General features: G+C 45.8%; 1 protein-coding gene across 7 annotated transcripts in view; it reads right to left on the bottom strand.

Moving 5' to 3' along the window:
• The window catches only part of SLC20A2 (solute carrier family 20 member 2), a 118,511-nt gene that overhangs the window by 71,601 nt on the left and 19,275 nt on the right, over positions 1-27,635 (bottom strand). For 2 of the 7 annotated variants that reach the window (XM_070364197.1, XM_070364195.1), the window contains exons 1-2: positions 9,317-9,547; positions 7,381-7,674 (exon numbers count right to left, since the gene is read on the bottom strand). The exons of 4 other annotated variants lie outside the window; for them this stretch is intronic. The gene's annotated coding sequence lies outside the window, so the exon portion shown is untranslated. Of the gene's footprint in view, positions 1-7,380; positions 7,747-9,316; positions 9,548-27,635 lie in introns of those variants that run through there. One more of the 7 variants, XM_070364196.1, reaches the window with a different exon arrangement.

Below are 27,635 nucleotides of genomic sequence, written 5' to 3'. Positions count from 1 at the left end.
TCTGTGCGACCCCATAGACGGCAGCCCACCAGGCTCCCCCATCCCCAGGATTCTCCAAGCAAGAACACTGGAGTGGGTTGTCACGTCCTTCTCCAATGCATGAAAGTGAAAAGTGAAAGTGAAGTCGCTCAGTCGTGTCCGACTCTTAGCGACCCCATGGACTGCAGCCTACCAGGCTCCTGCGTCCATGGGATTTTCCAGGCAAGAGTACTGGAGTGGGGTGCCATCGCCTTCTCTGTGAACCTGGCCAAACTGAGGTTCATGGGACAGTTCACGGAACGTCTGGAGCACTGAGGTCACAAAGCAGACCCCTGCCGGACGCCTTTCGCCTGTGCCTGGAACACGTGCGCTCAGTGGTGCCCGTGGACCATAGCCCACCAGGCTCCGCTGTCCATGGGACTCCCCAGGCAAGAACACTGGGGTGGGTTGCCATTTCCTTGTCCAGGGGACCTTCCCGACCCAGGGACGGAACGCATGCCTCCCTGCACCGGTGAGCAGGTTCTTCACCACCAGCACCACCTGGGAGCCCAGTGTGCACGCACAGGAAATTTCCGGTGCGTGCAGAAAAGGGGGAAGGCAACGAGGAACACTGCCCCTAGCTCTCTCCCGCAGGATGACCACCGTTTCTGTGCACACTTGGGTGTGCTCGCTTTATCCACAGGGGGAGGTATTCATTACGCAAGTCACTGAGAGGCTACTGATGAATCAAGTAAAATATAAAAGTCAAAATAAAAATGAATTACAACAGTTCTGCTTTGAAAAGAAAGGTTTTCCTTATTTCACAAGTCATATATGCTCACTGAAGAAAAAAGCCTAAAATACAGGTAACCAGAAAGCCAGGGGAAAACATGAGCTCATTCCTACAGCTAACTGCTGTCATATTTGGGGCACTGCATTATTTTTTATGTGCATATAAATGCCTTCCTTTTAAACAAGGAATTAAAGCTATGAATACCCATTTGAAAAATGAGCTGATACGTAAGCTTTTTTGTTACCTGCTAGTTTTACTCCATATACATCTAACACCGTCATTTCAAACAGCTGCAGCGTGCTGCATTATGGGGCAGCACCATAAATTATTTGGCTTCCCTGGTGGCTCAGATGGTAAAGAACCTGCCTGTGATGTGGGAGACCCGGGTTTGATCCCCGGGTCAGAAGCATCTCTTGGGGAAGGGAATGGCTACGCACTGCAGTATTCTTGCCTGGAGAATCCCGTGGACAGAGGAGCCTGGCGGACTACGGTCCATGCACCTTATTAGGTTGTTTCTGGGGATCTTTGAATTATTAGGTCAGTAATTCTTTCTAATTAAAAACTAAGGAGTTTTCCTTTTCTCTCCTTTCAAAATAGTTACAGTTTTTGATTCAGCAACTGCCATGAGATAAAGCTAATCCCAAATGACCTAACCATTCTCATTTGTAATGACACATCTCTGGACTAGATATGACTGACTTTAGAAACAAAATTATTGTTGCCAGGGTGAAAATACCCAAAGAAAGACTATTCCGTCACTTTTCTTTGTATAGAAATGAAAATAGCCTTTGCCTGCTATTGTGAAGAACCAAATCAACTAGCCACTGGGCATTTCCTCTATTGGATATATAGTTACTGAGAGATCAGGAGTTTAAAAGACAGTATGTTCAATTCAGGGGCAGAACCAAGGTGTTCAGAGTCGGCCGTCTCTGCTTCTGAACTGCTGAGATAAACCTGTGTTCTCTGGGTGCAACCAGAACATGGATCAGGCCTCACATACGGTGTGCGTGACACGGGACACAGGCGTGGGACATGACGGTGCACGCGCCCTCACGTCTGAGAAGTCCGTTTGTTCCAAGATAACAAGGTCTGAGGACTCGGTGACAACTCGCAGAATGCACCTGCCACCTCCACCCTCTGTCTCCCGTGACGGGGCACAGTGGGGTCCGTGCCACACTGCCCTCACCTGAAGGAACGCGGACTCCTCTGCAAACGTTTGTTCCATCTGACACCTGGAGGCTGGAGATGGGCACCTCGATCTATTGTGTTAGTGGGTCTCCCCCGACCTGGGGCACGGGGGCCTGTTTACCCTGTTGTTTTACATCTGCAGCAAACAGCCAGCCAGACACACAGTAGGCACTTCACGCAAATAAACAGTGAATCATTCCATTCACTGTTTATTTGGGAACAAACGCTGAGGGTACCCCCGTTCCAGCTCTCAGGGCCGAGCTCTGAGGGCCTCGGGGCCGGGCCCAGGCTGGACACGGCCTCTCTGGGGACAGCAGCCCACTCCCACTGTGACACTTTCTAGGCAGCACTGTCAGAACATGTCCTCAGGGAACCCTTCCTTCACTTGGATCGCAGACAGCGCTGATTGTCCCAAACGCCATACAGGGTGTAACGGACGGACGGACACACTCTCCGGAGTTTCTGCTTTCCACCCCAGACCACTCCTGCAAGCAAATCACACAGGAAGAATGTACAAAAGGGCAAAGACCACGGAACTGAGATGCATCTGTATTACGTGCAAGGTGGAGGGCGGGGAGGGACGCTTAGGCCGGAGCATCTGGACTGGGGAGGCCGCAACGGCGAGCCGCCCGACTCTAGGTCATTCATCACGTGGATGGAGGCAGGGCACCTGTGGCCTTGGACACTACGATGGAATGATTCACTGCTTATTTGCATGAAGCGCCTACTATGTGTCTGGCTGGCTGTTTGCTACAGATGTAAAACACCAGGGTAAACCGGCCCCCGTGCCCCGGCTCGAGGGAGACCCACTAACACAATAGATCGAGGTGCCCCTGTCTTCAGCCTCCAGGTGTCAGATGGAAGTCCCTGTGCAAGCATGGGTCACGTTCCCGCAGTGCAAGGGACACCGAGGGAGGAGTGGGGTAGGGTCACACTTCCCCCCCAGCCTCCCTGCTTCTGAAAGGGAGATGAGTCCCCCCTTACATGGGGACTGTCACAGCAGCCTGTGACATGGAGGGGCCATGGACTAACACCAAAGGGCACCCATTTTCACCACTGCTCAAACTTGCCCACCGGTGGCTGCTGAAAAGGCCCGAGGAGAGGAGACAGTCTGTTCAATGGTGCGCTGTACAGAGCAGAGATGGCGACACCTGACGGCACAGCGTGACTGCATCGGCCTCTCATCTGCTCCCCATCTGACGTGGGCAGGGTCCTGACTACTGAGCTCACAAAAGTAACTGCAAAATTCTCCTGGTTAATTATTAGTCTTCTCGAAGTGACGGGAAATGCAGAGAGGAGGGAAGGCTGGCGGGGACTCAGGTCGTTTAACTCCTGACTTCGGATGGAATACTGAAAACCCTGCAAATCAGACCCAGGTTTTGACAGCTTCAGGAAAACACCTTACCTCTTCCAGTACCCCAATTCCCCATTTTATAACTGTTCTCTGTCTGCACCTTGTCCAGGGGACCTCCAACTTCATCTGAATCACTTGGGGAGTGAGTTAAAACACAGATCGCTGGGCTATCCCCTCTCCCCATAGTTTCTGAATCAACGGTTCCTGGGTGGGGCCTGAGAATGTGCACTTTTCACTAGCTCCCAGGTGGGGCTAAGGCTGGCTGCACCACGAGAGCCACGGTTCTGCCCTAACCGTCACTGGACCAAAGCCTTACATCCTCAACAAGCTGGACACCAGCTGGCCTCTGTACGCTGGCCCTGGAATACAGATGCCGGAATAACAATTCAAGAGCCCCCGCTGGTCATTTTTTTTCTCCTCTTGGCTAAATAATAGAAGTTCCTAACCTCTTTTATAGGCATCGTTTTTCAGCTCTTTAATCATTTCTGAGGTTCTCTGTCGAGCTCTCTCTGAAGCCCTTTTAGCTGTGGGGCTGTGAACTAGGCCTGGAGCCTTAGTCAGAGATGGGATGAGGTTGAACATAAAGGGAAAATGACTCACACACATCCTCCTGGGTATTAATCTCTCACATCCGCGCCTGCCTGATGAGTGCCCTCTGATTCATGCCATTCTGACTCCTTTATGGGCTGCAGTAACACCAGGTTGACCTTGGGAAACGCCTTTCTTCCAAGAAGCTCAAAGCCTTTCTCTAACTAATGTAACAGTTGACCCAACATCCCCAACTGGGCAAAGTAACCTGTTCAATTGTGTATCGGTTTTTAAGAGGGAGAGAAAGTCTGGAACCCAAATATCAGATTTCTACGCAAATATCCCCGTATGGAGAAAGATGCTCCTTACGTTTGTAACATGTTTGAACGTGTAGGTGGTTCATGCACGGGCTAGACGGTGCTCTGGGTGTTCCTGGGGGAATAATGGACCTAACAGGAGCTTCCAGGTAGCCCAGTGGTAAAGAATCCACCTGCCAACGCAGGAAACGCAGGAGACGCAGGTTCGATCCCTGGATTGGGAAGATCCCCTGGAGGAGAAAATGGCAACCCACTCCAGCATTCTTGCCTGGAAAATCCCATGGACAGAGGAGTCTGGTGGGCTACAGTCTCTGGGGTCGCAAAGAGTTGGACACGACTGAGCAGCTGAGCGTGCACATGTGTCAAGCTGCCTCCGCTACAGATGAATAACAGGTGCTTTCCAGCTGCAGGTGAAGCTCCTGATCCCCTTCCCTGTGTGGGACTCGCCACAGTGACCCTGGGCCGTGGACCGGGCCCTGGGGGCCTCTCACCTCCATCCCTTCCCCAGCTGCAGGGAGAGACAGGGGAGCAGGGCCCGGCGGCACTGCTGGCTGCCCGACCCCTACGAGGCAGGAGCCCAGATGGAGAGAGCAGCCCACGGGCCCCCGCCCCCGCCCCCATGTTCTCCTTTTCTTCCTCTATTCCTGGCTCTGCCAGTTCACTCAGTGTCAAGTCGGGCCCGCGCTCTGCGCCCCGCCTAACACGAGCACGTGGGCTCCTGGAGTATGGGAACCACGCTTTCTCTGTGCATTGTATGGCTCTGGGGGTGCTTCATACGCTAAATAACAACAGCCTCTCAGCACGTCCAGGGGCTCTTGGCATTCCTGCCGGGGCCCAGATCCTATTACCATACCCTTGTGCCCGAGACCCGCAGCGCGGAAGACACCCTCTGCTCACTGCTCCTTTCATGCCAGATGAAACAGTGGAAAACTCAGTGGATCAAGCCCTATTCCTGCAAGGTTTCCTTCTGAAAGAGAACATTCTAGAAGTGTGATCACTGAGCACCTGCATTAGGCTCCCAACCAAAGGGCAACCTGTTAGATCATTTCAGTTCCCTTCTGGCCGCACTGACAGAGGATAAAGGGGACCTAGAGAGAAGGCGCCTCTCTGCATTCCCGAAAACCCCTCAAAGCTTCAGAGCAGAAGGCTCTTCTCTAGGAATGAAATCCCAGGAAAAGCAATCTCCTGTGATCAGGAGTTGTCAGAGCCTCCAGGGCTAGGACTATTTTAAGAGGGGGAGGCTGAGGACAGGAGGGCAGGCGGCCAGGGAGAGCAGCTTAAGCAGGCTGGAGGACACACGTGCAGAGTCAGGTGCAGGGGGCGACGGGCAGCACAGGAGTGTCTGACACACGGCTGCACACGGCGGGAGCCGTGGGCTCCGGGTCCTTCCCCAGGCCACAGAACTGCCCGCGTTTCTCAGCATCTGGACCTCCTGCTGGTGACTGTGTGTTGAGCTCACTGTGATTGGTCACAGCCAAGGTCACAGTCAAGGTCACAAGCAGTCCGGTCTCTTCCCAGGAGCGTACTGAGACCCCCGTCCCTTCCTGGGAGACCCCTTCCTTTCCCCAGGCATCGGTGAGCCGCAGGAGGAGGGTCTCCGCTCCAGCAAACCCTCCTGACATTCCCACACCAACACTGACATCACCTCCTCTCCTGGATCACTCTCTCACGGCACATAAATCATGAAAACAAATACTCGGAAAGTGTTTACGAGCATTTTAGCAACTCCTCCTAAAAGCACATATGCTTCCTCGTAGTAAAAATACCTTGGGAAACATCCTTCTGTTAAATTTTTTAAAATGGACAAATCTTACACGGCTTTTTTTTTTGCAGGACTAAACTACAGTTGAGTGGCTGAATAATAGCTGGAGGAGGATCTAACACCCAACCACAGTGTAACTCTAAAAACACTCCACCGAGACTCTGATGGTACTTCATTAACAGTTAAAAGAAAGAATGAGAACAGTTACTTTCTTTGGATAAAAGTACATATTCCAAAGGAAATCCTGGAACAAAGTCCCTTCAACTGCTGAAGATGACATTACAGACTTTTCTGTTATAATTGCAATGAATTTGGACAGCAAATTTCTCTTCTGCTCAATAAAAAGACTTCAGTTAAAAAAAAAAAAAGTTTCCTTCCAAAAATAGACCAAGCCCTCAGTTCTATTTTCCCATCTTACATTCTTTTCCTACTAAATGTACCCTGAAACATTTCCTTTCATTGTTGGCACCTTGGGTTGTTGGGATTTAAAATCGGACAATACACAGCAACAAAGAAGTCTTTAAATAAAGCTTTCCAAATGGAAAAAGGCATCTAAGGGTATGCCTTCCCCTGGGCCCAGAGGATGGAGCCCTGATGCCTAGGAGCATTAGAACTGTTTCATTAAAATCGACATTCCCAGGGCTGGGGAGGGAATATACATGTTAATTGATAAAGGAATTCCTGCCAGGCTGTGTGTTATAAGCAAGTTATTTGGCATGAAGTCAGCGTCTTGTGAATTAAAACACACTTTGAACCAAGCCAGGTGATTCAGACGTAATTAAAATGATTCTACATTAAAATCTTTAGTTTTCCTCAGTCCAAACTTAAGTTGGCAATGACTTGTTGAATTAAGAGCAGTTGAGCTAGGGAATTTCCTGACCTTTGGTTAATTCTGATCCCTAACCCAATCTTCTAGAGGATAATTTCAATTACTTTTTCAAAGGCTTCCTCTTAAATTTATTTTATTTTTTAAGGGCTTCTCTTTAGACATGGGTCTATTTTTAGGCACCAAATCCTCCTTTAACAAAAACTACCTACACATTTCACAAAATTACATTTGACACTCCCATTACATCTGTACATAAACCTGTAGCTCACAGTAGGTATATCAGGAGTCCAATTTCAACATTTTCCCCCTCTAAGAGTTAGGTCACCACTGAAAATAAAGCTCAATGACACATCTTTCCATTAATCAAATATTTCAACAGATAAAGTATGCAACAATGCACGGATTGCTTTTGCAAAGATAAAAATAGTAAGAATCAAATACTTTCTCTTGGGAAAATCAAGTGAGGCAGGTTTCCTGTAGTGAGATATGTTTAAGGAAAAACCTTTGGCCACCCTTCTTAGCAGCCTCTAAAGCACTCAGCCCAGAGTTCCCCGTTTTCCCAAGAGATAAAATGACAATGGACAGCAACATGAGGGAGACCTTAGGGCGAAAAGAACAATGAGAAATCCGAAAGATTCAGCCGGTACTTACAAGAACTTTCAAAGGAAGTGGGGACTGCAATCCTTCAGAGACCGCTCTCCGGATCGCCAACACAGTCTGAGTCTAAAATAGGCTTCTCCCACACTGGCCGAGAAGTCACATTTCAGCTTACTAACTTCTACTCGGGTAGACAGTTTTACAACTCATAGAACAAACCCCTGGCTAAAATTAACCGCACCGGCGCAGCCCGCAGGAACTCGCTGATCCGCATCATACGCGCCGGGATTTATTCACTGGGACAACATCGGTGTCCTCTTAATGGGAGCTCCCGCCAAGGGGCGTGCCCTGCGAACAATACAGAGCATCGTGATTATGCTAATTACTGAATGGGTCCCCCGGTGCTATCTCCTTCCTCGCTGTTTTCACAAGTGCCGGCCCACGGAGAGGGCGAGCTCTTTTTCAGCACAGGCACTCACTGGATTTTTCAGCTCTTTCAAATCAGACAAAACTTTGGCAACAAGGTGGCAGTGCTGTGTGCTCTTCACAAGAAAAAAAAAAAAAAAAGTCAAGGGACATTCAGTCAGATTATTTACACAGCACGATCAGACCTGGTACTGTTGTTTGGTCTGCTTAAGTTGTGTTTGACTCTTTTGTGACTCCCGTGGCCTGCAGCCTGCCAGGCTCCTCTGTCCATGTGATTTCCCCAGGCAAGCATACTGGAGTGGGTTGCCATTTCCTTCTCCAGGGGATCTTCCCTATCCAGAGATGGAACCCGTGTCTCCTGAACTGGCAGAGCCATCAGGGATGCCCAGATCTGGTCCTACATAAAACTGACCAGGCATCCAAGACACAGACCAATAAGTCTATCAACAAAGAACCTTAAACAAGTGTTTTTTCTCGCTACATAATGAACGAATTTATTTGCTCTCTGGCTTTGTCTTCTGCACCTCCCAAGGAGTTGCTATGAGGATTCAGGTTTACTAATAGACTACAGCTGAGAATAAACATCTCAAATATTCGCAAAAGCCATCATCCTTAGCAAGAAGCATTTTGAAGTGCATTTAACTGCCTGGCTGGCTAGAACTGGTCAACTGTCCTTTATAGGTGGCAGACCGTCTATAAATCCTATTGAAGCTCAAGTTGACAGTTAAAGACCCCAAGTACACAGCTGATATTCAAAAGAAAAGTAGAGGTGACTCGGAACTTTCTTTGAAAAATACAAACTGCCTCAGTAAGCACAGGCTGGGCCAAGGACACCAGACTCCTTAGTATCTACTCAAGATGGTTCACACTAGCTTGTTGTGGATATTTTAGTTCTTATATTTTGCTCTTATTGGCTATTTCATGAGAGATATCAAGGCATGAACATCAATCAAATCTCCGAACATCTCTGGGAGATGTCATTTTTCCATTTTGTTTTTTAAACATTTGGGCAAACAGGGAAATTCAACAGCTTGTTCCACGCTTTTCGCTAAGTCAACACGGGATTATTCCACCCCGCCTCCTAACCACTCCACGGCACGTCTTCCATACTAACTATTTAGCTATAATCCTGCAAATCTTGTCAGAGCTGTTTGTTTTTCTAATTTTAAAATGTCATATGCAGTTTAGATTTCAGCAGATTTATTTTGCTCAGCTCCCCAAATCCCAGGTCAACTGTGGTACAGGCAGGTGGCGCGGAACTGCAAGACCTGACCCTGTCCTTACAAAGCACCGGCACAGGTGGCACGCCACCCAAAGCGGTGAACGGCTTGGTTTTCACTGGCATGAGCACAATCCCGCTTCTGGCTGTTTACAAAAACTGTGGGCTGCCAGGCCGGTTGTTTCCACCCCCAGAGCCCAGCTTTAGGCAGCGGAAGCCAGGACTTGCTCACCCCCCATGAGATGGTAGCTGCGCCCATCAACCGCCCCAACCCAAGTCCCTGCAGTGGGGCACCCCACCCTGAGCCCAGAGGAAAGAAGTTGGTACTTATCAAAGATGACTGACCTTGGATGAATACGATCAATTCTCTGTGATCCACAGCGAACTTACTCTGGAATTCTCAACAGCAAAGGAGGACATCGTGAGGCTATTTTCGATACAGTGATCCTTAACTTACTATGTCAGAGTGCAGTCAAAGAGCTTCTAAGCCAAACAGTACTTCTTCCCTCAACAAACAAAAAAGCCAATACACCATAAGCACCTATGCATTGAATCTGGCATCAGAGAGAAACAAGGGAGTGGATCCCACGTCCTGACGCTGAAGGCAGGGGACGCTGGGCAGTGCTCCAGTTCTTCACATGTCAAGTATAATGAGTATGACTACACTGTTTCTTTCAACAGTGGCCACACCTGTCCCAAGATCCGAGAACTGAAACATTCCAAAGTAAACAGTGTATCTTCCAGTGTCCATGAGTCACCCTCGGTTCCCTTTTTGTTAGCGAGAAGAATGTAGGAGTCAACTGTACTCTGTCCCGGGCATACCTATGACAGGAGAGAGAAATCTCTGGGCATCGTTTAAAAGTAAGGAAAAGCCTTCCTGTTCGAGGTCACACACTGTGGGGCGGGTGTGGGGGAGGGAGGCAGAGCCGCGCCAGTGAGGGGAGGTGATCTGTGGGTCTCCAGTCCAGCAGATCCAAGAAATCAAAACAAAAACTCAAGTTAATGAACTGACCTGGATAAGGACCCGCTGGAGCAAGCTACTTCTATAATTCAAAAATTTCCAGTCACGTTAAAAAAAGTAAAAATAAACAGGTGAAATTAATTTTAATAATTTTTTAAATTGAACTCCATATATCCAAGATACGGTCATTTCAACATGTCACAAAGATAGCACACCTGAAACTAACCCACAACATCGTAAATCAATTATACTCCAATATAAAACATTAAAAAGAAAACAGATAGTGAATAGAAAAACTGCCAATGAGAGGGTGGGAGAAAGGGAAAGCTGAGGAACTCAGACAAACTGAGATGGGAGGAAGATGACTTAGAAAAGAGAAAGAAAGGGCTAAGAGGAGGGCAGACGGAGGAGACAGAAAGCAGAACAGAGCCCGTCCCTGGGCACGGAGTCCACGTATGGGACCGGGTAACAAGCACTGGAACGCTCCCACCCTGGGACCCAGTGCTGAGGACACAGAAGACGGGAAAGACAAGGCCTCTGCGCCGTCCAGGAGCGCACGTCTGAGGGAGACGGACAGACCGCCACTCCCCACCCACCACACACACGGTTCCTGCGACCCTAAAGACGCGCAGCTCTGTGCTGCGTACTAGGGGAGCACACGAGACGGGGGCACAGTTTCATTCTTAAATGATGGTTATTTCTCATGAACGTAAATTAACTTTTATTCACGTACAGTTGACTTACAGTGTGTGTGTGTCAGGTGTTCAGCAACGTGGTTCAGTTACAACATATTCTCTTTCAGATTCTCTTCCCACATAGGATATTAGACGATATTGGGCGTAGTTCTCTGTGCTAATATATAGCAGGTCTCTGTCCTCTATTTTGTATATATATGTATATATTTATATGGTATGTACATGCTACTCCCAAAGTCCTGATTTATCCCTCTCCCCTAAAATTTTAAATATATGTTTTAGGCTATCTCAGGATTCTGCATTTTATTTTGAAATCTCCAAGAGTCACAGAGAGATTAATTATTCTAACATATTTTTAAAAAGGACATCTGGAACCAGCAGGAACGTCTCCTCTCTGAGGTAGGCATCATCTTCAAATTAAACCTGGTGATTTAGTCCAACTAGTGAAGGACAGGGTGGGAAAGAAGCAGAAAAGGGGGAAAATTCATATTTCATGGTCACCAGTTTTTCAGACGGAGAAGGCAATGGCACCCCACTCCAGCACTCTTGCCTGGAAAATCCCATGGATGGAGGAGCCTGGTAGGCTGCAGTCGCTCAGAGTCAGACACGACTGAGCGACTTCACTTTCACTTTTCACTCTCATGCATTGGAGAAGGAAATGGCAACCCACTCCAGTGTTCTTGCCTGGAGAATCCCAGGGACAGGGGAGCCTGGTGGGCTGCCATCTATGGGGTTGCACAGAGTCGGACATGACTGAAGTGACTCAGCAGCAGCAGCAGCAGTTTTTCAGAGGATGGCATGAAGGGTACTCAATGGCTTCGTGCTCAAAAAAAAAAAAAAAAACCTAAAAACCATCACCAGTCCACTGGGGAGAAAGAAAGATCTGAGTTCAAAAGGCAGCTCCTAACCCACCCGCTTGATCTTGGGCACCACTCTGACCTTGGGCAATTCAGCTGACCTGTGTGAGTCCACTTCCCCGCCTGCCCCGTAAAACAGGGGCAGTGATGCGACATCAAGGGGCAGCAAGGACTCCAGCCTCCGGCACCCGCCGGGCACACGCTCCCAGTAAACTGCAGCCTTTACACCCACAGCCCCCGACTGGGACGTTACTGAGGGAGGGTGAGAGGCTTCCTGCTTTGACGGTTCAAAGCTTCAAAGAATAAAAGGTTGAAATGGGCTCCAAATGATCGTGACGTGCTGCAGGGAAGCCAGGGCCTGTAAACTTGGATCTGAAAACTCTGCGGCCTGGGCAGCCGGCTTAGGTGTCCTCCACCCCAGCAGCGTGTGCTGGGGGCCGAGGGCTGGCTCAGAGCCGAGGGACACTGAGCGACTGTTAGCACAAGTTCCATGTCCGGGCAATGGGATGGCAATACCCTCCTGTCAGCTCCCACTTCCCTGGACCCACACCCCGGGGGAGCCCCGGCCCACACTGACTCGGCTTGGTCTGCAGGGCAACAGCAAGCATAAGCCAGAGACTTTAGTGCAGGCCCAGGGTCGAGGAGCCGGCCTCCACTCCGGCTGCACTTCAGGGCACCAAGACCACCCCTGGACGCCCACCTAACCTTCTGAGGGTAAGACTACGTGGGGCACAGACCTGCCATCTGCACTGAAGCCCCACCACAGCCAGCCCGACGATGGCCCCCACAGGCTCGGAGGCCACCCCAGGCCAGGCGGCCCCAGCCAGGCTGCCAGCTGACTTCAGAGACCAACTGGCTAGCTCCATCCAACCAGAAGAGTCACCCGGGTGACCCACGGAACCGTGAGACTTTAGGCTTGCTTTTCCCAGCTGCTAGAATTAGGAGGCCTGTTACACAGTGAAAGCTCACAGATACACAATCTTCAAACGGTCTGTAAACAGTCCATCCCCTTACTTTCCAATGAAACCCTCTCAGACTAATCTGTGTCTATCTTACTCTTAAAAACCCACAATTCTCCTTTTTAAAAAACCCACAGTTCTGATTACTACAATTACTTTGTCTTATCCACCAGCAGGTTACTCAAACTAAAATGAAACAGTGATACAGTCTGAATGTGAAACTGCTAAAATGGTTAAGTTTAAGCTTTATTTGTTTCGTCCTATAATTAGAAACAAATATGGGGTTGGTTAAAAAGTTCATTCAGGTTTTTCTGTGTCCTTTTATAGGGAAACCAGAACAAACTTTTGGGCCAAACTAATCTATGTGGTCTTCAATGCTACAGCTCTCCACTAAAGAAATGACTTCTCGGGCTTCCCTGGTGACTCCGTGGTAAAAAAAAAAAAATCTGCCTGCCAATGTAGGAGACCCAGGTTCGATCCCTGGTCTGGGAAGATCCCATATGCCGAGGTGCAGCTAAGCCCTCACACCGCAACTACTGACCCTGCCGAAGCCCTAGAGCTGGAGCCGCAACTCCTGAAGCCCGCGCTCGGCAACACGAGAAGCCACAACAATGAGAAGGCCACGCATTGCAACTAAAGAAAGCCCGTGTGCAGCCACGAAGACCCAGGACAGCCGCAGATGAATAAACAAATAAAAACAGGTTTTTAAAAGATGATTCTCTATCCTGGCCTACAGACTGATTACATGGGTATAGTTCATGGCTGTTCAGTTCAGTTGCTCAGTCCTGTCCGACTCTTTGCGACCCCATGGACTGCAGCACACCACGTTCACGGCTCTTCAGTCCATCTTAACATTTCAGAAATGGATCAAGAGTACCATTTACGCACATGTGAGCAGAGAAAATGGATCCAAAGCATAAACCACTTTTTCTTCTGCACTTTCTGTAAGCTAAAAATATATATACACATAGTAGCCAGTTCTTCAAGACAGTTCTTTTTTAAGACTTTGAAAAACAGCTAATTCTGCATAGTTTATAACAATTGTATCAGGATTATAAAAATAAAGGCAGCATTATTACTGCTGCTGTTTAAATACTTATTTTAGACAGTTGATCTTTTCAAGTATCCTTAGAAGTCCACGGGGAAAATTTATCCTCACCATGCATTCCTAAGAGTCATCCATTTAACAGACACTTGCTAAACAACTGCTTCCTGCCATTCCAAAACTCCCAAGCATTAACGAGATTTAAACAAACGGCGGGATGCCCAAGATGGTAGCACAACATGGTATCAGCAACAGTGCTGCCTCCAAGAGGCTTATAATCCGATAGAAGACACAACGGCACATATATAAACTTTATACCATAGAGGAGGGTAATCAGTAAGCATCCCAAAGGGTAAAAATCCACCAGGAATCTTCTGGTGGGGTTAGTCAAGAAAGGCACCTTGGAGAAAGTAACATGTGAATTTGCCTGCTGATAAGCTTTCAACAAAAGAGTCCGAAATGCAGTACTTGGATGCAATCTCAAAAACGACAGAATGATCTCTGTTCATTTCCAAGGCAAACCATCCAATATCACAGTAATCCAAGTCTATGCCCCAACCAGTAACGCTGAAGAAGCTGAAGTTGAACGGTTCTATGAAGACCTACAAGACCTTTTAGAACTAACACCCAAAAAAGATGTCGTTTTCATTATAGGGGACTGGAATGCAAAAGTAGGAAGTCAAGAAACACCTGGGGTAACAGGCAAATTTGGCCTTGGAATACGGAATGAAGCAGGGCAAAGACTAATAGAGTTTTGCCAAGAAAATGCACTGGTCATAACAAATACCCTCTTCCAACAACACAAGAGAAGACTCTATACATGGACATCACCAGATGGTCAACACTGAAATCAGATTGATTATATTCTTTGCAGCCAAAGATGGAGAAGCTCTATACAGTCAGCAAAAACAAGACCAGGGGCTGACTGTGGCTCAGACCATGAACTCCTTATTGCCAAATTCAGACTGAAATTGAAGAAAGTAGGAAAAACCACTAGACCATTCAGGTATGACCTAAATCAAATCCCTTATGATTATACAGTGGAAGTGAGAAATAGATTTAAGGGACTAGATCTAATAGATAGAGTGCCTGATGAACTATGGAATGAGGTTCGTGACATTGTACAGGAGACAGGGATCAAGAACATTCCCATGGAAAAGAAACGCACAAAAGCAAAATGGCTGTCTGGAGAGGCCTTACGAATAGCTGTGAAAACAAGAGAAGCAAAAAGCAAAGGAGAAAAGGAAAGATATAAATATCTGAATGCAGAGTGCCAAAGAATAACAAGAAGAGATAAGAAAGCCTTCTTCAGTGATCAATGCAAAGAAATAGAGGAAAACAACAGAATGGGAAAGACTAGGGATCTCTTCATGAAAATCAGAGATACCAAAGGAACATTTCATGCAAAGATGGGCTCGATAAAGGACAGAAATGGTATGGACCTAACAGAAGCAGAAGATATTAAGAAGAGATGGCAAGAATATACAGAAGAACTGTACAAAAAAGATCTCCACGACCCAGATAATCACGATGGTGTGATCACTGACCTAGAGCCAGACATCCTGGAATATGAAGTCAAGTGGGCCTTAGAAAGCATCCCTACAAACAAAGCTAGTGGAGGTGATGGAATTCCAGTTTAGCTATTCCAAATCCTGAAAGATGATGCCGTGAAAGTGCTGCACTCAATATGCCAGCAAATTTGGAAAACTCAGCAGTGGCCACAGGACTGGAAAAGGTCAGTTTTCATTCCAATCCCAAAGAAAGGCAATGCCAAAGAATGCTCAAACTACCGCACAACTGCACTCATCTCACACGCTAGTAAAGTAATGCTCAAAATTCTCCAAGCCAGGCTTCAGCAATATGTGAACCGTAACTCCCTGATGTTCAAGCTGGTTTTAGAAAAGGCAGAGGAACCAGAAATCAAATTGCCAACATCCGCTGGATCATGGAAAAAGCAAGAGGGTTCCAGAAAAACCTCTATTTCTGCTTCATTGACTATGCTAAAGCCTTTGACTGTGTGGATCACAATAAACTGTGGAAAATTCTGAAAGAGATGGGAATACCAGACCACCTGACCTGCCTCTTGAGAAATCTGTATGCAGGTCAGGAAGCAACAGTTAGAACTGGACATGGAACAACAGACTGGTTCCAAATAGGAAAAGGAGTTCATCAAGGCTGTATATTGTTACCCTGTTTATTTAACTTATATGCAGAGTACATCATGAGAAACGCTGGACTGGAAGAAACACAAGCTGGAATCAAGATTGCCAGGAGAAATCTCAATAACCTCAGATATGAAGATGACACTACCCTTATGGCAGAAAGTGAAGAGGAACTAAAAAGCCTCTTGATGAAAGTGAAAGAAGAGAGTGAAAAAGTTGGCTTAAAGCTCAACATTCAGAAAACGAAGATCATGGCATCTGGTCCCATCACTTCATGGGAAATAGATGGGGAAACGGTGGAAACAGTGTCAGACTTTATTTTTCTGGGCTCCAAAATCACTGCAGATGATGACTACAGCCATGAAATTAAAAGACGCTTACTCCTTGGAAGGAAAGTTATGACCAACCTAGACAGCATATTCAAAAGTAAAGACATTACTTTGCCAACAAAGGTCCGTCTAGTCAAGACTATGGTTTTTCCTGTGGTCATGTATGGATGTGAGAGTTGGACTGTGAAGAAGGCTGAGCGCCCAAGAGTTGATGCTTTTGAACTGTGGTGTTGGAGAAGACTCTTGAGAGTCCCTTGGACTGCAAGGAGATCCAACCAGTCCATTCTGAAGGAGATCAGCCCTGGGATTTCTTTGGAAGGAATGATGCTAAAGCTGAAACTCCAGTACTTTGGCCACCTCATGGGAAGAGTTGACTCATTGGAAAAGACTCTGATGCTGGGAGGGATTGGGGGCAGGAGAAGGGGACGACACAGGATGAGATGGCTGGATGGCATCATTGACTCGATGGACGTGAATCTCAGTGAACTCCGGGAGTTGGTGATGGACAGGGAGGCCTGGCGTGCTGCGATTCATGGAGTCGCAAACAGTCGGACACGACTGAACGACTGATCTAAGCTTTCAACATCGAAAGAAGTGGAAAGAACATTATACAGAACCAACAACATGTGCAAAGTCGGAAGAAAAGGAACGCTGTGATGGATGTCTGTACCATATATGTCTGGAAAACAGGTTTAAGCTCTGTCAATTAACAGCTGTTTAGACCACTGATAAAGTTGCTTCCTTTTTCCAAATCAATGCTGAAAAGTGTCCAATGAGAGTATGGAGTCCAGAGCAAGACTGCCCAGGCTTCTTCTAGTTTCATCACTTCTAGTTTCTAGTTGTTGACTCTGGGCAATTAATTCTCTCTCTGTGCCTCAGTTTCATCATCTTTAAAGTGGGTATAACAATATACAAACTCCATAGGGAGACTATGAAGATTAGATGGGTTTATATTTGTAAAGAATGCAGAACAGTGCCTGTTGCGTAATATGTAAGAGAAGTCACTCAGTTGTGTCCGACTCTTTGTGACCCCGTGGACTGTAGCCTACCAGGCTCCTCCGTCCATGGGATTTTCCAGGCAAGGGTACTGGAGTGGGTTGCCATTTCCTTCTCCGAACATTCTGTTAAATAAACAAACTCACATGTTTATGCATACATAGCAAGATAGGTAGACAGATGTGCATGAATATAGAAATACAGACATAGCTGTATTATCAAGGACAGAACCTGGTATGTACTAGATGCTGCTGCTGCTGCTAAGTCGCCCCAGTCGTGTCCAACTCTGTGTGACCCCATAGATGGCAGCCCACCAGGCTCCCCTGTCCCTGGGATTCTCCAGGCAAGAACACTGGAGTGGGTTGCCATTGCCTTCTCCAAAGCATGAAAGTGAAAAGTGAAAGTGAAGTCGCTCAGTCATGTCCAACTCCAGCGACCCCATGGACTGCAGCCCACCAGGCTCCTCCATCCATGGGATTTTCCGGGCAAGAGCACTGGAGTGGGGTGCCATTGCCTTCTCTGGTACTAGATGCTAGACTCATATGTATATAATTTTCCCTTTGAAGTTCACACTGTACTAGAGCACAGGGTCATATATGCCCCAATATTAGTGTCCACTCAGTTAAAAGATTAGAGACTGTCCTTCCCTCTTTCTCTTGAGGCAACAATTCTGCCTGGGAGACGCCAGGCTTACTAAACTGCTAGATAGACATAGCATGGCTGTCAGATTCAAACAAAGCTGCACTAATGTCTCATGTAATAAAAACACTTTCAATGGAAAAACAAGCATAGGCTTATTAAGGACCGTCTGACCTCTATAACTTATTAGCATTCAAGCTAATGCAAAACAAGAAACCTTAAATATACTGCAATCTAAGATTTCAGGGGGGAAACAAAAGCCCTGAAAAACAAGATTTTAAGCCACGTGACTCAAAAGGTGGGTTAACAAAATCCTAATTCCAGTCTAATTTGGCTTCAAGTAGTTATATATCCAAACTGAAAATTTTTTAACTAAAGTTTTATTACATGAATCTAGTAAATATGAAGCTGAATTTCCCGTTTTTAAGATGAAAATACTAAAGACAGTTGACAGATTATACTAAAAGTACTTGAAAATATTCTGCTACATTGAAATAAGTAAACATTTCCTGCAATCTTACACTATTTGCTTTAGAGACCTCTTTTTCACAGATAATGTATAGGCAAAAACTTCACCTACCACAAATCAAACTGCCCTGGTGAAGAGACTTTGAATTAACAAGTTATGCTGAACCACTAATAATAAATGCCCCCTTCTCAGTTTATTCTATCCAATTATAGGAAAATTGTTAAGAATTGGGCAACAAGCTATTAACTTCCAAAATCTTTTGGTAAGTGATCAGTTAATATTTATTTCTGTTCTTTCAATCCACAAGCAATTAAATTTGTTTCAGAAGCATCTACAACTTTTTTAGAGTTTTTTTTACCCTACTTTCTAACTTGAAATTCAAGACTATCTGAGGACTGTAGGTTGTAGGCAAGTTCTTTAATAAGAGTTACCCTTCTGGGTTCATTTGAATCCCAACTTCACTACCTGCTAACTGAGCCACCACAGGCAAGTTAACAGACTGTTGTAAAAGTGAGTTAATGCACATATAACACTCAGAATGGTAGTTGGCACAGATTTGTAAAAATACATATTTTACCTACCTAAAATAATAAGGAAGGGGAAATTGTGTTTGAACCACCTGTACATAGTAGAGAATCTATCCTACTTTGGGACTCAAATTTTAAGTTTTAGAGGAAATTTGCAGGGTAAAGCTGAAAGGACCCTCATCAACAGCAGCCCACAGCCACAATGTTTTACAAACAGTAATTTCGAGTAAGTGCTCAGGGCTCCTATATTCTATTCTCAAGCCGCCCAGCCCTCCTAAAATGCCCGTGTGTGGGGAAACACAACACTTGGTACCAGTTTACCAAGAGAGCTGGGAAATCAAGAATTTACTTTCTGATTTTTAATATTTTTGTTGTAAATGGACGCAGTCCATTCCCAACCAGACACACTGAGAAGTGGTCACTTTGGCAATAACTGGTTCAAAATCAACCGCAAATTACAGGAGCTGAAATATCTGTAAGAGATTCTAACTTCACTTGGCTACAAGAATCCAGGAGGTAGTTGGTTTCTCTAGGGGGAGCGGAGGCTATGTCTTGAGATAGATGTACGTGATTTTGTCTCAACCTCCGTATATTTCATTTTAACAAACGCTCCCATGAAGGCTCATTTTTCAAAATACCAGCGATAATCAAAGAAGGACTAACAACTCAGCTCCCAGAACTGTAACAGCCCAGTAATTATAATAATCCAAGAGGCTGTTCTCTGAAACACAGAGACCAGCTTCTTTACAGAGACCCTGGTTCACACAAGGAAGGGTGGACAAGCAGTACTGGGGTATCTGTGGTTATTGCAGACTGTGAAACAGGAGACAATTACCCATTTTAGACCTTAATGCTCACATTGTAAGACTTGGTCTGTTCTTTTTCTTGACATTCTATTCCTGTCTCTCCAATTGCCAGGAGAGGGAACATCACCCAATTCTTTGAGTCAGATCTGTTTTTTAAAAAAGGCTCCTAAAAAAATAACTAAAAGTTAATCTTTTCAGTTTCACTACTTAAGATCTTTTCATGTAAACTACACTGAAAGGAAGAATTCTTGATAAACCCAGATTCTTTAAGGCTTAACATGGGGAACACAGCCAATATTTTATAATAAGTATAAAGGGAACAAAGCCTTTAAAAGTTGTGAATTGCTATACTGTAGACCTGTTACTTATAAAACATTGTACAACTATACTTTAACATTAAAAAGTAAAAAATAAACCCTCTTTTTAAATAAGATGATGGACACATGAAAGAGCAGCATATTAATAAATTCCAACCAATACTTTGATTTTGAATAAGAAAATTTTTGTTCTCATTATTAAACTCTAAAATATGATACAGGATTACAGGATAATCAACAGCAAGTTAGACAAAGAGTATGCTAGTTGTTCATACACAGCATACCAGAAATACATGCAAATCATGACATCAGACTACTTACTGTTCTTTGTGTAAGTGTTAAACAAGCCGTCTCTTCTCCTAAGCGTGGAGTGGTGGGCCAGTGTTGAGTAAAATAATTAGGATAAAACCTCAAACATCCCCCTGCACAATATCCAAAAGAGTCTCTCTGAGATTATTTACGAAAAGTAATCTCTTTCAAAATTTAACTAATCCTGGCCACTGAAGAAAAGGACAAATCAGTCAAATTTAAATTATGATTCTTTAGAATGTGTTGGACAATTCTGAGACACACTGAGAAAAAAGTATTAAAAATAGCCAAGAGAAGGCAGCAGCTAAAACACAAAGGCCAGAGGTGAGATCAAAATTAGAAACGTACAATGTCTGGAGGGCTGTCCATATAAGGGTATCTTTAAATCAGTAATAAGTTGGGACCATCCACTGGGCAAAATAAACAGCTGCCATCATCGAAGTGGCTGACTCCATCTCTCATTCAGAAATCTCTAGACCATCTCAGAAGACAAATATGACATGACTTTATGCTCAATGGTGTTTGGGGCTATTCTCAAAGCTGGTCTCGACTTTCCCAGTCCCACATGAGAAACACATATACATGCATCTTTCCTTTTGACAAAAGTATGAAAACGCAACAGTAGAGGGGATTTCCCTGGCCTTCCAGTGACTGAGACTTCACCTTCCACGAGCGTGATGCGGGTTTGATCCCTGGTCTGGGGACTGGGATGCCACGTGCTTCCCAGCCGAAAAAAAAAAAAAACAAACCCGAAACCATAAAACAGAGGCAGTGTTGTAGCAAATTCAAAGCAATATTAGAGGATAAAACGTCTGCTAAGCCTTCCTCACCGCATCTGCTAGACTATATTTACTACACTCCCCAACCCCATAAATTTCCTGATCCCCGGAGTGGGCTGCTGTTTCCCTCTTTCATTTACTTATTTGTCAGACTCTCAGGGAGCTTCTTAAGCTGGTGCCAAGCCCAACAGAGATGAAATAAATAAGGATCTTACCTTCTAGGAGTTCAGTGCGGTATGGCAGACAGACACAGAAATAACTAACATAGCGTAAGGCCTATGTAACAGGAATTTGCACAAGAAGGCTTGCGACTGTCTCTGGCATTGAGGGGAGGGTAAAGGACCAGGCAGAGAAAAAGCAGAAGGCATTTGAGGCAGAGCGATCAGGACAGGCAAAAGCTCAGAGTCTGTTCTGAGAACAGCAAGAACTATGGCTTCTAAATTCTCTCTGAAACTGTTCTTTATTTCATAGTTTGATTAATTCTCTATATTAAACTAAATATGAAGGAAAAAAAAAGAACTATGTGCCCGGAGTGTAAGTGACAGGATGTGAACGGGGGAAGAGGCAGAAGATTAGGCTGGAAAAAGCAATGGCTGAGGTCCCTGCGGGCCACGCGAACTCTCATCAGCGCACTGTCCTGCCGCCCTGAGGCTCTCAACTCCCGCTACACGTCAAAATCTCCGGGGAAACTTTAAGACAGAATTGATGTCTGGTATTTGCTAGTATCAATTAATTGGTCAAGATGGGGACTGGGCACTGGTGTTTTTAAAAGTCTTCTCACGTTATTCTAGCATATGGTCGGGGTGAGAACTACAGGCAACAGGGAGTCAACACAACCAAACAAGCAGGATGAGGATGCAAGAACAAGGAAAAAAGAGAAAAAGCTAACTGAGCAGTAGAGTGCAGAGCAGACCAGAGGGACTCCCCTGGTGGTCCACTGGTTAAGACGCCACACTTCTAACACAGAGGGCATGGGTTCAATTCCTGGTCAGGAAACTAGATCCCACATGCCATGGGGTGAGTCCAACAAATAAAAATGAAAAAATAAATAAGTAAATAATATTCTAAAATTAAAAAATAAAAGAGTAGATCAGAGGCACAGAGACCAGGGGAGGAATGTCCATTTACAGGTTCCCGAATATAGACAAAGAGGAGTCTACGCCAGTAGTTAGTATTAACCTTTTCTGGGTCACCAACCTGTGTGAAAGTGAGTGGTAAAAGTTAAAAGCCTTAAAAAAAGAAAAGCTAAAAGCCTTTTCCTAAGGAAAAATGCACACATGTCAAAAAATGTACAAATAATTTCGAGGGGTTATGAACCTCTTTTGAGTAGTGGATTCAAGTGAAGAAATCCTGACCCTAAACAAGGTGACTAGAAAGGGAAGAGGAGAAGGCAATGGCACCCCACTCCAGTACTCTTGCCTGGAAAATCCCATGGACGGAGAAGCCTGGTGGGCTGCAGTCCATGGGGTCGCTAGGAGTTGGACACGACTGAGACTTCGCTTTCACTTTTCACTTTCATGCATTGGAGAAGGCAATGGCAACCCACTCCACTGTTCTTGCCTGGAGAATCCCAGGGATGGCGGAGCCTGGTGGGCTGCCGTCTATGGGGTCACACAGTCGGACACGACTGAAGCGACTTAGCAGCAGCAGCAGCAAGAGGAGAGAGACTTGAGGTAGAATCAACAGCACTGATGACTCCCAGGTGAAGGGAAGGAAGAGGGATTCAGGCTGACGCCCCCACTTCCAGCTTGAGAGTTGTAAGTGATCAACTTACTTAAATGTCAGGAACGACACTAAGCGGTAACGTGTATTCATCTCAGTGAGTCTTCCCAGTTCTAGAAGATGAATTGCCATCTTATTCATCACTGAAGAAGCTGAGACTGAGAGATATTAAGGAGCCTGTCCAAGGTCAGGCAGTGTGAAGTGGTGGAGTGGGAATTCAATCCCAGGGAGTAAGCCTCCAGAGCCCCCAGCATGCCTGGTGAGTGGGCCTCATTCATTAAAATAGAGGAGACAGGAGGACAGAGCAGAAGTAGGTTCAGCAGAAGAGGAGGAAGGGGCAGGGGATGGAATATACACACTACCTTTAGATATGCTACGTTCAAGATGGTACAAGATGTATCAATGACATTATCTGCTGAATCAGGAAAAAACAGAAAGAAAGGAGCTCAAGGCGGGTACGGTGGAAGACACAGCCATAGAATAGGGAGCTCCCTAAACACGTGCTAGGCCCCAGCACGTGCTCCGCTCAGCAGGTGTAAGTGCTATCCTTACCTGTCTCTGCAAGTGAGCAAACAAGACTTGGGAGAGCAGGGTTGCCAAGCCAGCAGGTGGCACAGCCCACCCCCTAACCTAACATCTCTGGCACCAGATAAAGGAGTGGAAACCATGGTCCTAAGTGGCAGCAGCTCCCACTCTGCTCTAAAACCACTAGTGTGAGATACAGGGTTTTTTTTTTTTCTTTCATAACTTTATATAAAAAAACTTGACAATATCTATTTCCACCAGCTAAAGGATTCTGACACTGTTTCAATTGTTTGAGCGATCATAAGAGATATCTGCGTCTCAGCCAGGTGAAGTATCAGAGCTACACTTCCGCAGGGCAGCGTGCAGACTCAGACGCAGGCCTGTGTAGACAACAAGCATGACACAAATTCCGCACAGAGCGATTATCATCCGAGTCAGGATTCAGAACAATTAGCCCAATGCAGATAAGTGTCCTGTGTTCCCGGAGGCCACGATGAAGCCAGGAAGTGGTGAAATTTCCTTTTTTACTCTTTTTGTAGCATGAAAAGAATGTGGCTTTTCTCCTCTCTAAAGAAACAAAAATAAACCCTTAAACCATACACTACAAGTCTAGACTAGTTACTTCAGGTTTAACAGTGGAATAATTTATGCACTGCACGTTTCAGATAAAAACCTGTTACAGTTCAACATTTCGGCACCTTTAAAAATACCTGTACTGGCAGTCACATAGCCTTTGAGTTAAAAGCATCAAAAAAGTACTTTACAAGAGCCTGCAACATTATCCTAGGATTTTCTCCTGTTCAGGTACCCGAGAGAAGAAATACGATGATCCAATGAAGAGTACTGAAGTCCTACAGCACAACCTCTCACTCACAGCAAGATTCCTTCCAAAGCCCCGGTCCTGGTCGCCCATCACTAGGCTTGAAGTCGTGACTTTCCAGGGCCCCACCCCATCCCTGGAGGCCTCTCACTAGGTGCTTGTGCTCCGTGCTGTGCTTAGTCGCTCAGTCATGTCCGACTCTTTGAAACCCCATGGGCTGTAGCCCACCAGGCTCCTCTGTCCACTGGGATTCTCCAGGCAAGAATACTGGAGTGGGTTGCCATGCCCTCCTCCAGGGGAATCTTCCCAACCTAGGCATTGAACCCAAGTCTCCCGCATTCCAGGCGGATTCTTAACCAGTTGAGCCACCAGGGAAGCCCTCACTAGAGCTCAGATCGAGTCAAAATCCTTTGCCTTGTAATGTCCATTCATCAAATATTTACCGAGCACCTGAGATCCACAGCACAAGCTCTGCAAACCACCTTCTGGTCCTGGCAGTCCTTGATCCGTGCTGCTCTCTCACACCCTCTCCCTCTGCTCCAATAATAAACTCCCCCCCGACCACGGGGGGATCCTCAATGACTCCACTTCTCAGCCCATCAATGTCTCCCCGCTCTGCTAGTGTCTCACCGAAGCGTGGGTCACAGGCGTCAACACAACCACCAGGTGTGGTCTAGGATCTGTTTTTAGCAGCTGCATGACAGAGAGGCTTGCAGAAGCCTGTGGTCAGATAAATCTAGCTGATCTCAGGTGCGTGTGAGCCAATGCTCGACTCCTGCAGATGCTTCCTCTTGCTGATTTTATTTAGAACGCTGCCACAAGCTATCCAGATGACTCTGAATCGAGTCTGCTCTGTATGGCATTAGTCATCTCTCCTAGGTTGATGTCATCTGGAAAGTTAGATAAACTTCTCTCAATCCAGTCTTTACAGAAAGAGGACACTGTGATTTAAATCTGCTATCAATGGAAACTCAAAAGTTCCCTGTGGTCCCCAAGATCCCTTTATAGAATCTTGAGGCTCAGAACTACCATCTGATTTTATCCATTTTCAGCCTTTCTTGAGGGAACAGCTTTGCTGAAAATTTGATGAAAGCCATCACAAGGATTTGTTGTTCAGCCACTCAGTTGGGTCAGACTCTTTGCAACCCCATGGACTGCAGCACGCCAGGCTTCCCTGTCCTTTCCTATCTCCTGGAGCTTGCTCAAACTCATGTCCATCTAGTAGGTGATGCCACTCAACCATCTTGTCCTCTGTTGTCCCCTTCTCCTGCCTTCAATCTTTCCCAGCATCAGGGTCTTTCCCAGTGTGTCGGCTCTTCGCATCAGGAGACCAAAGTACTGGAGTTTCAGCTTCAGCATCAGTCCTTCCAAAGACACCCAGGACTGATCACCTTTAGAACGGACTGGTTGGATATCCTTACAGTCCAAGGGACTCTCGGGAGTCTTCTCCAGCACCACAGTTCAAAGCAGCAGTTCTTTGGCGCTCAGCTTCTTTATGGTCCAACTCTCACATCCGTACTCAACTGCTGGAAAAGCCATAGCTTTGACCAGACAGACCACTGTCGGCAAAGTGATGTCACATGTACACAGTTTTGCAATCAACATCAGATGGTTCCAGGACCTCCATGAAGCCCATCCATTGGCCTGTTGAGGTAAAACCTTAGGAATTCTAGAAGCTATGAAAAATACCTATGATCATTAGCATCCATTCAGTGCCATTTCTAAAATAACTGATTATCTAATGCCCAACAATGCCCTGAAGAAGCCAATTAACTGGAATTCAGTTCAGTTCAGTTCAGTCACTCAGTCGTGTCCGACTCTCTGCGACCCCACGAATTGCAGCACGCCAGGCCTCCCTGTCCATCACCAACTCCCAGAGTTCACTCAGACTCACGTCCATTGAGTCACTGATGCCATCCACCCATCTCATCCTCTGTCATCCCCTTCTCCTCCTGCCCCCAATCCCTCCCAGCATCAGAGTCTTTTCCAATGAGTCAACTCTTCGCATGAGGTGGCCAAAGTACTGGAGTTTCAGCTTTAGCATCATTCCTTCCAAAGAAATCCCAGGGCTGATCTCCTTCAGAATGGACTGGTTGGATCTCCTTGCAGTCCAAGAGTCTTCTCCAACACCACAGTTCAAAAGCATCAACTCTTGGGCGCTCAGCCTTCTTCACAGTCCAACTCTCACATCCATACATGACCACAGGAAAAACCATAGTCTTGACTAGACGGACCTTTGTTGGCAAAGTAATGTCTCTGCTTTTGAATCAACTGACCTTAATTCACTAATTCTATCAGAGAAGATATACAGAAACTAAGAAGTCTGAGGAAAACCAAACCACAGGTTCTAAGAATACTTTAGACACAAAAGTTATACATACAAAGATACGTGTTGCAACACTGTTTATAGTGGAAAAAAGGAGGGGCCATCTTGAATATCCATCCACAGGGAAACGGCTGAATAAATTATATATGTTTAAAATGTTATTAATTTTTTGAAAACAAGAGTTAGATCTATTGATCTGGAGAAATAGCCACAATCTATTATGGAGGAAAAGAAAGCTTTAGAATAATGTATCGAGTATGGTTCCAAATAGGAAAAGGAGTATGTCAAGGCTGTATATTGTCACCCTGCTTATTTAACTTATGTGCAGAGTACATCACGAGAAACACTGGGCTGGAAGAAGCACAAGCTGGAATCAATATTGCCGGGAGAAATATCAATAACCTCAGATATGCAGATGACACCACCTTATGGCAGAAAGTGAAGAGGAACTAAAAAGCCTCTTGATGAAAGTGAAAGAGGAGAGTGAAAAAGTTGGCTTAAAGCTCAACATTCAGAAAACTAAGATCATGATATCTGGTCCCATCACTTCATGGGAAATCGATGGGGAAACAGTGGAAAGTGTCAGACTTTATTTTGGGGGGCTCCAAAATCACTGCAGATGGTGATTGCAGCCATGAAATTAAAAGACACTGACTCCTTGGAAGGGAAGTTATGACCAACCTAGATAGCATATTCAAAAGCAGAGACTACTTTGCAAACAAAGGTCCATTTAGTCAAGGCTATGGTTTTTCCAGTGGTCATGTATGGATGTGAGAGTTGGACTGTGAAGAAAGCAGAGAGACGATAAATGGATGCTTTTGAACTGTGGTGTTGGAGAAGACTCTTGAGAGGCCCTTGGACTGCAAGGAGATCCAACCAGTCCATCCTAAAGGAGATCAGTCCTGGGTGTTCATTGGAAGGACTGATGCTAAAGCTGAAACTCCAATACTTTGGCCACCTCATGCGAAGAGTTGACTCATTGGAAAAGACTCTGATGCTGGGAGGGATTGAGGGCAAGAGGAGAAGGGGATGACAGAGGATGAGATGGCTGGATGGCATCACTGACTCGATGGACATGAGTTTGAGTGAACTCTGGGAGTTGGTGATGGACAGGGAGGCCTGGCGTGCTGTGATTCATGGGGTCGCAAAGAGTCGGACACGACTGAGCAACTGAACTGAACTGATAATCCTATTTGAAAAGCAAAAAAAAACAAAAACAAAAACAAAAAAACCCTAACAAATCTTATGTCGTTAAACATACTTTTTTTTAATATAGCAAAAAGTGTAAGAGAATTCGCATCTGTGAACATGGTGGGGAGGAATGGATTTTGTTGTTGTTCATCCCTGCATACTTTCGCTTGTTACAAGCAAATACTGATTCTGCAAAGCAATACATTTCTAAAAGAAAAGAAACGAATAAA

The sequence above is a fragment of the Bos mutus genome, chromosome 27 (assembly GCF_027580195.1).
Source record: "Bos mutus isolate GX-2022 chromosome 27, NWIPB_WYAK_1.1, whole genome shotgun sequence".
Classification (NCBI taxonomy): domain Eukaryota; kingdom Metazoa; phylum Chordata; class Mammalia; order Artiodactyla; family Bovidae; genus Bos; species Bos mutus.
The sequence above is the reverse complement of the archived record's forward strand: the minus strand, read 5'-3'. Positions and strand labels throughout refer to the sequence as shown.